The following is a 12040-nucleotide window of genomic DNA, read 5'->3' on the forward strand; positions in this document are numbered from 1 at the left end:
CCTCACAGAATTTTAACTGCAAACCTTTATACTTAACACATATGTCCTAAGGCAAAAAGACACACCACAATCAACACTAACATCATTTAAAACTGCATCAGCCAGAAACTACAGGTCTGTGTCAGTTATGATTGCTGCCCATTAATGCAATCCTTTGTCATTGTACCACCTATTATTTTACCACTTGTCATTATATCAACCATCCCTAGGTGGTATGAATGAAGTTTGCTTTTTTTTTTCAGTAGTAATAAAATGAAATTTTGTTGTCCTAGAAATGTTATTATCTATACTGCATTTTTTCAAAATCATGCAACTTGAGTGATAAGTCCCATATGGGAAAAGAGAACTAGCCATAGTACCTACAGATTAGTAGGGCATAGATTTGCTGCAGTAAGGCTACTAGAATAAGTGCAAAGCCTGACAGATTATAATTTTAGAGGAATAGCACAGCATGAGAAATGACAGTAGAAAAGTAAAAGAACTGGAAATAAATGGAGAAGAGAAAGTGCCAAGTGAATAGTGGCACTAAATCCAGCAAAGAGTAGTAAAGGAAAAAAAAAAAAAACAGATATCCAGAGGAGTGAATAAGCCTTTAGTTATCCATAAGTGGTCCCATTACCAATTTAGAATTCATTACAAGCATTAGCATGGCAGCCATCAGCATCATTTCTGGAACCTCCCTAAATGCTTCCTTTCATCCTTGTGAAAACCTCCAAAGCCCAGCAATACAGCACACCTGGCTCAGCGCCAGCTCGCAGCTTCTCAGCTGCATAGCAAAAACAGGGTTATGCTACCAGAGGGGGAAAATGGGGCCAGGCCAATGTCCTCTCCTGTCCCTGGGATGGGCAGAGATGGGACAAAGGGTGGCCACGGGGAGGGAGGCTCATTGCTGCGATGGATGAGGGGACAAGCTGTGTTCTTCACCCCTGACCTCCCCCTGGCACCCACTCAGCAGCAGGAGTGACAGCAGCGGTCAGGAAGATCTCCAGGGCTTTGGCACAGCAGCCCAGTTTGCTGAAAATCTATTGTTATCCCAAATGCATTGTGGCTGGATTCCCTCTGCTGCCAGCTGAAGAGTAAGGGAGACTGACCAAATCTCTCTTGATATTTTGGGCATCTCTGGTTTCATAATATTTGATAATGTGTGAATTGGTGTTCTCAGTGATGCTAGCTCAGAAAGCAGCAATGGAGATATGTTGAGTTGAGAATGCTTGTCAAATTTTGCTGGAAAATGCTTTTTTGAGAATGGGTAAACCCTTGCAGAAAGTTCTGCTGAATTTGACTTATTATTTTGTTTGATGAATGTTAAAATATTTTAATATGTGGTAAATGTTTATTTGGTTTTGCCTTAAACATTTTATTTTAAAACATAAATAAAAAATAGCAATGCAAAATGTGCTACTGAGAACATCCAAACCAAAGTGAAAGATATCCTTTTAAATCAGAAAAGTTTCAGTTTACAAGAAACAGCCTTTTTATTTTTTTCTAATTTCAGCAGTAAAAGAGGGAGAAATTTTTGAAAAATAGATGGTAAAATGAAAACTATGCCTGTAGCTTCTCTCAGGAACACTGATCTTTCTTGTGTCCTTGGAAGGCATTTCTGCAGTCCTCCAGTACGTGCAGCAAAATTGTTGTGGCTTTTGTTTTACTCAAGCAGTAGTAAACATTGCAAATAACTGAGTATCTCTCTTAATCAAATATTGAATTTGCCTGGGACACTTAGAGATTCAAAAACATTTACAAAGACAGTTGTATCAATATAACATCCTTCATGATGACCCTCAGAGTGTCTTCAGGGAAAGTATACTAACAGCTTAATGTTTTCTGAGAAACATATTGTTTCCCTTGTAAAAAGGAGCAGACAAGTTTGTAGTTAGCTGAGGTAAGCTGTTGTTGCTCTAATGGTCTATTAGGAAGAATTTTTGAAAATTATGATTGTCTCTGAGGCATTTCTGGTGTAAGAACATATGGCATCTTTACACTGATATCCTTGTTATTCACAATGAGAAAAGACTTTTTGTCTGAATTCTGAATCTAAACTTTTTCATTTCAAGAAGTGCAGTGAAACTGTTAATGTTGGACATTTTACAGTGCATCATAGAAAGATTGGTCTAATTTCTCTTCTAACCTCATGCTTTCACATCCCTGGGTCAGATTCACAAAGCTGGATTCCTTGATTCTGTGAACATTGAAATGTCCTGTGTCCTGATTATGTTTCCTTCTCTTTCATCTGGATCTCCAGATATGAAGAAATGTTTACTGCAAGTGTTTCAACTTTTATAATGACAAGTGATATTCAAAATGCAGCTTAAAATACAGAGTTCTTCCTGCTTACCCCTTCTGTATCCATTAGGCACCATTCTGTGACAGTGATGAATTGGATGAGAAATAATACAGGCTTGGTCTTCATTGGCATTTTCATTAAGACATTTTGCTTTTGAAAGTGTGGGAGAAATCAGCAGCTTATTTGGGTGAGTCTTATCTGTCAGGAAGCAACTGGTGCAGACTAAAACTTTGGTCTTTTCTGTTTGCTTTTCATTTCCTCTTGTTGAAGCAGAACATTTTCTGTAGAACCATAGAGTGGTTTGTGTTGGAATAAACCATAAAGATCACTTGGTTCCACCCTCCCTGCCCTGGGCAGGACACTTTTCACTAGACCAGGCTGCTCAAAGGCCCATCCAACCCGGCTTTGAACGCTTCCAGGTGTAGGACGTCCACAACTTCTCTGGACAACAAGTTCCAGTGTCTCACCAACCTCCCAGTAAAAAAATTCTTCCTACCATCTAATCTAAACCTACCTTCTTTCAGTTTGAAGCCATTTCCCCTTGTCCTATCACTGCATGCCCACTATATGCCACTCCAGCTCTCCTGCAGGTCCCCTTTAGGTACTGGAAGTCAGCTCTGTGGTCTCTTCAGAACCTTCCCTTCCCCTGGTTGAGCAAGCCAAGTCCATGTTTTTGCCTAAAAGAACCTCCAGCAGAACTTAAATGAAAGAGGTGGTCTCTGAGAGAGCCCTGCCTGGACCTGGTCTGTGTTTGAAGCATTACAGCAAGCACAGTGAAAATAATGTGAGTTTTGGATTTCCAAAGTTTATATAAAGTACTCAAAGTAAGTGGTGCCTAAATACTGAAGTCAGATAAAAGAGTGGGAAGCAGACTTAGGAATCAGTATAGCAAAGAAATGGGAAGTAAATGTACTCAAACAGGAATGTTTACAGTGCTGGTGTGAACACCAGTGTTTTACACCACTGGTATAAGCAAGTATGATTAAAGCTGTGACATCCTTGTAAGCAAATAGAAGTAACATGGACTTTAGTGAGATCAGAAAAGGTATGGTTACAGTAATTAAGTCTTGAATTGGTAAATGTAATGATGATTATTGTTATTCCTGTGACCATTATTATTATTATTGGTGGTGGTGGTGGTTGTTGATGTTGTTTTTAGTGTTTGCCTGAGCAGGCAAAAAAGAGCAAGTACTGTGTTTGTGGGGAACAGAGCAGCAAGATCTGGATTTTACAAACAGAAGGCAAAACAAACCAGCAAAATGTAGTTTTAAATACCCCAGTAGTATTTTTCTAGGATGGCATTAGTGTGTTATTGTATACCAAATGTGTCTCAGAGGTGCTACCTACTTGTGAGCTCACCATCACGGCATATTTCCAGCTTGTCCCATCAGTCCCCCATGTGTTTTACATCTGTTGTAGAAACTGAAAGCCTTATTTCAAGCCTGGCCTTATTCTTTTCTAGATACTAACTTGCCCCAGTTAGTTTGGAGGCTTTAGTATTTTTATTGCTTATATGCAGAAGAGGGATTCTAGAGGAGGAAAACAACAACACATAAAAATTTCATTACTGGTTGGGAAAAGCTTATCATCCAACATGTACAAATATCCTATGCAACAACTCAAGTAGTATAGATAGTATAAGGTCTGTAAAGCATATGGAGGGAGGTATTTACCACCACCAGTCCAGGACTTTGACAGGTGTCTCCTGGGCAGAACAAGGGGCAGTGATTTTGGAGAAAATGAGGATGTCTATGGTAATTGAGAACCTGGGAAGGGAGGCTCGTCCGAGAAAGGGAGCACAGGGAAAAGAAATAGGAAAGTTTCCTTTGAAGGATGATTCATTAAGGTAACACACAACCTGCAAGGTCAGCAGGCCTTGGTTCAAATGAAAGAACTGAGAGCTGAAGAGCCCCTCACTATGTCCCAGCTGCTGTTAAGGTGAAGATGTCCTGTGCCCTCAGGCAAGGATGCTGAGTCAGAGGGCTGGCCAAAACCCAACAGTTTTGCTTTTTAAAAAAGTCTCAAGGTGGTTGAGATTGACATGAGATGTCAGCACACACAAGATGGAGACTTTATGATAGTTATCACTGAATATGATTAATCCATTAGAGAGTGAAATAAGGCTTTTATAGTGCAGTGACCTGCACAACACTGTGAGGAGGTGGGTCTGACTCTGTGTGAGTACATTGTGGATATGTGTGAATGTAAAGGTATCTACCAGTGTGTCTTGTCCCCCTTAATGCAGCCATCAGCTCTTGGACAGGGAGTTCTTGGATGGGCAGACTGGATCCTTGCTCAGCTCTGCCTGCTCTCCAGTTAATCTCATCAGCACAACAAACCCAGCATTGCTGCCTCCCTATCAACATTACTGTTTGTTGCTTGCTGTCATGGGGCTTGTCCAGTGAGGAATCTGTGCTTCTCACAAATGGAGTAGAGGACAGGTAGAGCAGTACAGCATGGGAGAAGGGAAGCTGGCTGTCTTTTCTTGGAGTAAAAAACAGTTTTTCACTGCTTTTTACTCCAAATCTCTGTGACTGAACACAGTTCCTTCCCCCACAGGAATCACATTATTTCACTTTGAAAATCTGGTCAGTCTGCTCATCATTAGGTTAAATCAGGACTCCCTGTCCTGTGCCTAATGTGTTATGTAGGGAATCAAGTAATGACACTTAAAATCCCTTCTAATTTTGGTTTTAAATCTTCTCTACAATTAAATCTTACTTTCTTGACAAAATTATTCTAGATTATTTTAAACAATTAAATTTGCTGCAGACACATGCCCCTTGATACACAGAGCTTCACCCTCCTCTCCCAATCCTGGAGTGACTTGGACTCATGTGTATGCCTTGCCCCCTGAGAGAATATCTCAAGGACAAAAAAAGCTGTCAAGTGACAAGAACAAAGCACAAGGAAGTGCTGCTTGTCCTTGCTTTCCCACCCAGTCCCTAATAAAAAAAACCAATAATGCCCATTTTAGGTAGCTGTTTGTACAACTCTACTCTCATTATTTCAGTAAAGCAGTGCAAGCTGCCAGCTGTATCTTTTGTACCTCCAGACACACTTTGCAGAAGAGCTCTTTGCTGCTATTTTGAATGTGAGTTTCCTCCCTCCTCCCTCCTTTCTTCATGTTGCTTCTCTAGATCCTGACTGAAAGGAGAGTAGGGAGAGCACTGCATGCACGGCTAAGGACGACAGGCAGGGCAGGGGTGAGCAGCAGCAATCCCTTCTATTACTTGTGTCATTTTCTCACTTCCTTACTAATACCCTGATAATTAGAAAGGTTCTTATTAAGCTTATCTCGGTTCCTTGATTTAAATGCTAACTATTTGTAATATCCAGAGGTATCCTGCCAACTGCTGCTCTGAATAAGAGCATTTCTGCTTACATCCCCAAGGCTCTTCAGCTGCAGAGCCCTTTGGGCAGCCATCTCCCAGCTCCCAGTGTAGTTCTGACAGGGGATGGATTCTGGGAATGTACAGAGTGCCTCTGTAGGGCTGCAGCACGAGTGCTGCATCCTATCTCCTTTAGTGCTGTCCCTACTGGCCTCAAGCCAAGTTTAGCCCTTGCTGAACACAAGAAAAGTCCAAGTGTTTTTTGGCAGAAATACAAACCACTTGGAGCACTTTGGCGTATGGATGTGAAGTGTTTTACAAGCATCCTTAGAAGCCCAGCACAGCTCTTTGTATCATAAATTTCTGTACTGTGGACAAGCCTTGAGAAAATACCTAGGAGAGAAATGGGAGGCAACTGACAGCATAATTACTGGTTTGGGGGAAAAGAAGGCCAGAGAGGGAGGGGAAAAGAGATACTTGTTGATTGGCCAAAATTTTAATAGTGCAGTTTGACCAGGAATTGGAAATCAGAGAGGAATTGAGCACATTTCCATTTTGAGGTTTGTTTTTCCTTAGTGACAACAAAAAAAAAATTGCCAAAATCAGAATAAATTTATTTTATGAAGTAAAACATTTAAATTTACTAGTACCCAAGTTTTCCCAAATTTCATTTTGGATTTGGATTTATTATGCTACCCTTATTTTACTGTTACTTCCGTACCATAAAATCCTCTTATCTCCCTTTAACTTGCACGAGGACAATAAGAGTTGTCTGGAGAGATTATATTGTATTTCTGTCTGTACAAAGTCTCTGCATCATTACATTCTTCAGCATGCTAATGTTGATACTAGTATTTTCTGCATGAATTTCCACATTTTTATTCCTCAACCGATGCCTTGGATGCAACCACAATTTAATTCCATCAGAAGTGATGACAAATCTTCTTTGGTGAATCTGAAAGATGATATCAGAATACACTTTGTGTGCAGCGCTCTCATAAATACATCAACAATCTATTTCTCTTGGCCTGATGAAAAGGAGAAGTTCCTGCATTAGACAAATATAAAAATAAAGTGACTACACTGAGTTAAATTCTTGTCTCAGTTTCACTATTGTGAATCTGGAGAGAGAAAAATAAAAAGTAATATGATTTTTTTTGTCTTGCCCATCTGTATCACTCAAAGACTCACTGGTTAAATTTCAATAGCTATGAAGCAGGACACATTTGTGAAGCCTCTTGAAGGTTAGTGGGTAGCCAAGACAATAGAACAGTGATAGAATGACCCCAGTTAACAGGTTTTATCTTGACAAGGAACTTAGTCCCATCTCCCTTAACGAGTTTAAAAGTAAAATAAAGAGAAGCTGTCAAGGTCTAAAGAGATGTGGGCATCACTTTTGAGTGTTAACAGAGCAGTTTCACAGAGCTGAGGAGGCTCAGAAAAAAAGTTGGAGGTCTCTGCTTAGCTCTGGTTCCTCTGTTGCATTCAGACGACACCAAGCACATCCCACCACTAATTGACACAATAGAGGATATCAAGCCAAACTAAGCCAAATGGTTAAGCAGCTTTATACCCACTGCTTGTCAAACAGGACAAACTCTCAAACATGGGGCAGAGAGCACACAGAGGTGTTCTGACTCCTGTAGACCTGTAGAGACTTTATGTGCTCTCCCTACATGCTGTTCTTTTACCACATGGGGGCTTTGTCATAAGAGAACCTAATGATGCTCCCTACTTATCCTTGCTTTTTCTTTGTTGAGAGGACGGAGCAGCCCCTGTGTTGAAAGTCACAGCTATTTACAGATGGCTTGCAAAGTAAATCTCCTTGTTTCCTATAATTAACAATGTACTTGTAGTTAGAAAAGGATCCTGTGGTATCACTGGTTTATTAGATGAAACTGGAAGGAGAGAGAAAATCTGTGAAACTATGGGAGGGAAAAGAAACTGGTTGAAACTATGGGAGGGGAGAAAAACTGGATGAGAAACAAGTATTCAAGAAGATTGGGCATTCCATGTATTTTTCTGGCATGATGGCACTTTGAAGAAGGTATGGATGTTTTTTTTCTCTGAACAGAGGAGACAGGCCTCTTTAGTTCTGCATCTAGTTCTGCCAGTGAATCCTCAGAAAAAGAGAATAAAAAACCATTGGACTTCAGAAAATTAGAACAACTTCCTAGAGGCTGGAAAGCAATGTGAATGAATGACTCCAGCATGGGGAGAAGCAGCAAAGGGCAAACTGTGAAAGGGGGTGCACTGGCTGAGACTTCCCTCCTCTGCTCCTCCTTCTGATGTGGCTGCTCCTGAGTTCCAAGTTATTCTAGGGGCTGCTTCGTCACAGACCATCTGGCAGCTGCTCCTGGAAGCACTGCTTACCCTCTGCAGCCAGGAGGAGATGGGATATCTTGCTGATTTCACCAGGATTTACCAGCATGGCATATTCAGACTGCAGCTGGTTAAGGAAGACTTGCAGGAACATTGTGTCCCCTGGATCTGAAGGATTGTCAGTCTTCAAGGGGGCAGTTGGAGCGTTTGAGGAAGGAAATGGTGGCACTGCTAGTATTGGAAGATGATCATGCATAGACTTAATTAAAATGTTTGTTTAAAAATACACTACTAGAAACTTTAGCAAGGTGCAAGAAAATTTTTAAGGCAGTAACTAAAGACAAACCTTTGGGTTGGTCCCTTCAGTTATTCCCAAATGCTGCATGTGTGGGAGGAATTATTGATACACAAACTTAGGAACAGAGATGTAGGATATAGGTTACTGTTGATAATGAAAAAAACAGTGGTATTGATTGCTTCACCTTCAACAAGTAGGACAGGGAACAATAAGGCAAATGGGGACACCCCTCTGCATGGTGAACAGCCAAATATCAAACATCAGTAAAGATTAAAAATAATTGTCATATATGCGTAGTATTTGTGCTTTGATATAGACTGAGAAGAAGGCAATTTAATCAATTTGTTATACTCTGTGTGATATGCATGTCTCAGAAGTTTGTTGTTTTGAAGCTGGTTTTGAAAAAAAAAAAAGAAAAAAGTCAAAGAGATTTCATTTACAGATAATATGCTAAAAGTCAGTATCAGAGAGGCCTAGAAAAATATATTTGTATGTAGATGGTAATAGAATTTAAAGTTATAGGACTAGAGAATAACATGGTAATGAAGTTTGGCCAGACAGGTAGGCAGGATTCCTTTCAGTGTATGGCATCAACATATACCATTCCTGCCTCCTGCAAAATATTGTCTATACACTCTCTATTTTTCTTGTGAGGATATCTGGACTAATATTACTTAGGGTTTTTTTATGTATCTGCAAACTCTCCTTCCTTACTGATGCTCAATTTATTTTGTGGTTTTTTTTCTTTTTAAATTTTTTTTTAAATTTAAAGATTACTAATACACAGCACATCAAGCTTTGCATAAAATCCCCGTTAGAGCAGTATATTAGACTATGGAATCTGCCATACAAAAATAAGATAAAGACAGTTTGCTATTATAAAAATGTGGCCAGCAACAATTCACAGCCCCAGCAAAGGAAAAACTGATGTTGAAAATTGGCACATTGAGACATTCTCACTGTTCAAGTCCAATTATCTCCTTGGTAACAAGTTCTTTCATTCATTACATATTGTGTTGTCAGAATAAACCATGTAATAGTGCTGTATCTAGGTCTGTACTGCTCCCACAAATATGGAATATGGAAGCCTAAGTATGCAACCTGCTAACCATTTTCTTATGCTTGCTGGAAAATTAAAATATCCATATGAATCCAAATCTGTCAGACTATAGTACTCTTCATTTTTCATGTATAACTTTCTTTTAAGATATAAGTCCTCAGAAGTTAATGGATTCTGAGTTACTGTCTGCTGAAAGAAAAAACTCTGCCTGGCCATGATTTAAAATACCCCTCTCACCAGTAAACTGTGATTTTGCCATTCTAATAACCTCATGCTAATGAACATGTTTTATACATTTCAAGCTTTTACAAAAGTTGAGTGTACTTTACCCAAAGCACAGGTGGAATACGCTGAGGTGATTTACACAGCACCCCAGACTTGAATTAAGTGGTTGCAGCTTTGTGTGCTGAAGGTATAACTTGATGATGTTGATTTTGTGGGATTTTTTCTCCTGATTCCAGCTTGACTGTAATTAGGATAATGGTTGCTGGGGGCTGAGAGTGGAAGAGGCCATTCATTCAATAATTATCAGGTCTAGTGTCAAGGAAACAGCTACATGTGAAAAAGAACAAGGCAGAGCTGTGCTATTATAGGCCTGTGTACGCTGCTATCTGTTTTGGGCCAAGATCCAAAAGCATTTTGTGGTCTAAAACAGCATCCAGAGATTTCAGCTGGGATAGGAGCCCATTTCTCTTTGTTGCACAAGCACATAGGAAGAGATATTCTGCCACCCAAGAGTTTTCTGCTACAACTACAGACTGTAGAAAGGGGATGGAAAGATGAAGGCAACTGGGGCTGGAGCACAGCTTGTATGTGACTTTGACATGACATCTCTCCTGAAGTCATGGTAGCAGTGAAAGAGAATACCAGAATATTTACCTCTCAACTGGTTCCTTCTGGACAGACAAAGAATCTAAAATATAGCTTTTGGAGCAAAGGAATAATGTCATATAATGCCAGTACAATTAGAAACCAAGAAAGACATAATGTAAGAATGATGGGCGTGGCTCCCTTGTGTGGGAGAGAGTATTACCATTCGTAGCAGGAGTTGTGTGCCTTTTAGGCTAGAGCCTGCCAGCCTGCTTATATCCTGCTTCTAAGTTATTGGTATTAACTTGGCACGTTCTGTCAGTCATTACCTTCAATGTCAATCCTAAGCTTTCTTGTTAGTAATAAAAGTGGGAGCATTAGGACAGGCAGCACTGCTGTGCATGAAGTAAGTAAGAAGTCTGCCCTCCTCTGATAAAAACTATTCCCCATTAAAGTGATGTTTGCTGCTTCAGCTGCTAATGGCACCCCATGCAGGGGTGAGTGAGTTGAAGGGAACAAATTAGTGTAGGCATATACTTATAAAGTTACAAATTTTTAGCTTGGTTAGAGAGAAAGTAAGTTGAGGAATGAGTCAAAGATGTGATACTAATATTAGTATTCACATAATGCCTGAAAGACCAAGTATCTGAATATCCCAGAGAAAGCAGTGTCTCCCAAAGTCAGATGAAGCATCAAAACCAGTGCATATGTGATTCAAAAATGCTGATGGGAATGCAATTGTATTGACACAGTTACTTGTGTGTGAACCCGTGAACATGTGATGATTTCCTGCATCACAGAGGTGATGCTTGCTTGAGCCCTGCTGTGTATGGTGAAGCTGACCCACATCTGGGCTTACCCTGGCACGTACAGCTGTGTAGTTTTATCCATAAGCACTCAAAAACGTTCCTAGCCTGAAAGCTCTTCGGCTACACATGGTATGTATATGTTGGCTGACAAATGCACACTCTGCAGTGTGTAAATTGTTACTTAGGAACAGTTACACTTTCCTTTGCCAACTTCATCTGGAGGGTTGACTGAACACAGACATCTTCACAATTGCAAGGACTGCCATGATTGTGGGACAACAGGTCCATGAAGAAAATGACATTATTTTTATACTGGACTCTTCAGAGGAAACTGCCACAATCAGAAGTCTGGTCTTGGACTCTGTCATTTGGGGGTATTTCTGTTTTATCATCCGACAAAAGAGAAAAAAAATCACTCATAGCACTGCTTTTCTGCTAGCCCTTTCCAAGTTTAACATCAATGAAACTTGCTATTTTTTTTTTCTGTGATAGCTGAAAAGAGAAGAGTTTCTCATTCAGACATGCTGGGAAAATGTTTTAACACAGAGCAAAAAGCTGCAGCCTAAGGAAGAGATCTATAAAGGTCTGGGAAAAATCTTTCACAACTGCATGTTGAAGCAATTTCTCATAAAATGATAAAAGAGAAAGGGGTTGGTTTTGTAATATCTTGTTAGGTCCTGATTACTGTTTCAGTATTACACATGCTGTCACATGGAAGAGAAGCATGACATCAGCATTTTAAAAAGTAACTTGAGTGATCATTCAAATACTCCCATGTAACTTTAGATGTACAAAGAATGCCATTAGATGACCATACACCACCCACTGGAGTCTCAGTTAGAGAGAGAGAAGTTAGATAAGAAATTAGATAAGTTAGATAAAAAATTGCTGAGTCCAAAAAGAACAAAGATTTCACTTCCCTAGGCAGTCATAATGCCACTGAAAATACCACTGTATTTCTAAGCTAGCTGCTGTCCTCTGTAACTTCGGGTGTATTTTAGGATTACTAGTGTTGAATTTGTAAAGAACTTGAGGTTTAATACAAATATTAGAATCAAAAGAGAATTACAGATATGCATATTGCAGGGTGCTTTCACAAGATTCTGATACTGGAAGCTAAACAGA

This window comes from Agelaius tricolor, unplaced genomic scaffold (genome assembly GCF_023055355.1).
Source record: "Agelaius tricolor isolate 1412-34295 unplaced genomic scaffold, bAgeTri1.0.p SCAF_2, whole genome shotgun sequence".
NCBI classification, from domain to species: Eukaryota; Metazoa; Chordata; class Aves; order Passeriformes; family Icteridae; genus Agelaius; species Agelaius tricolor.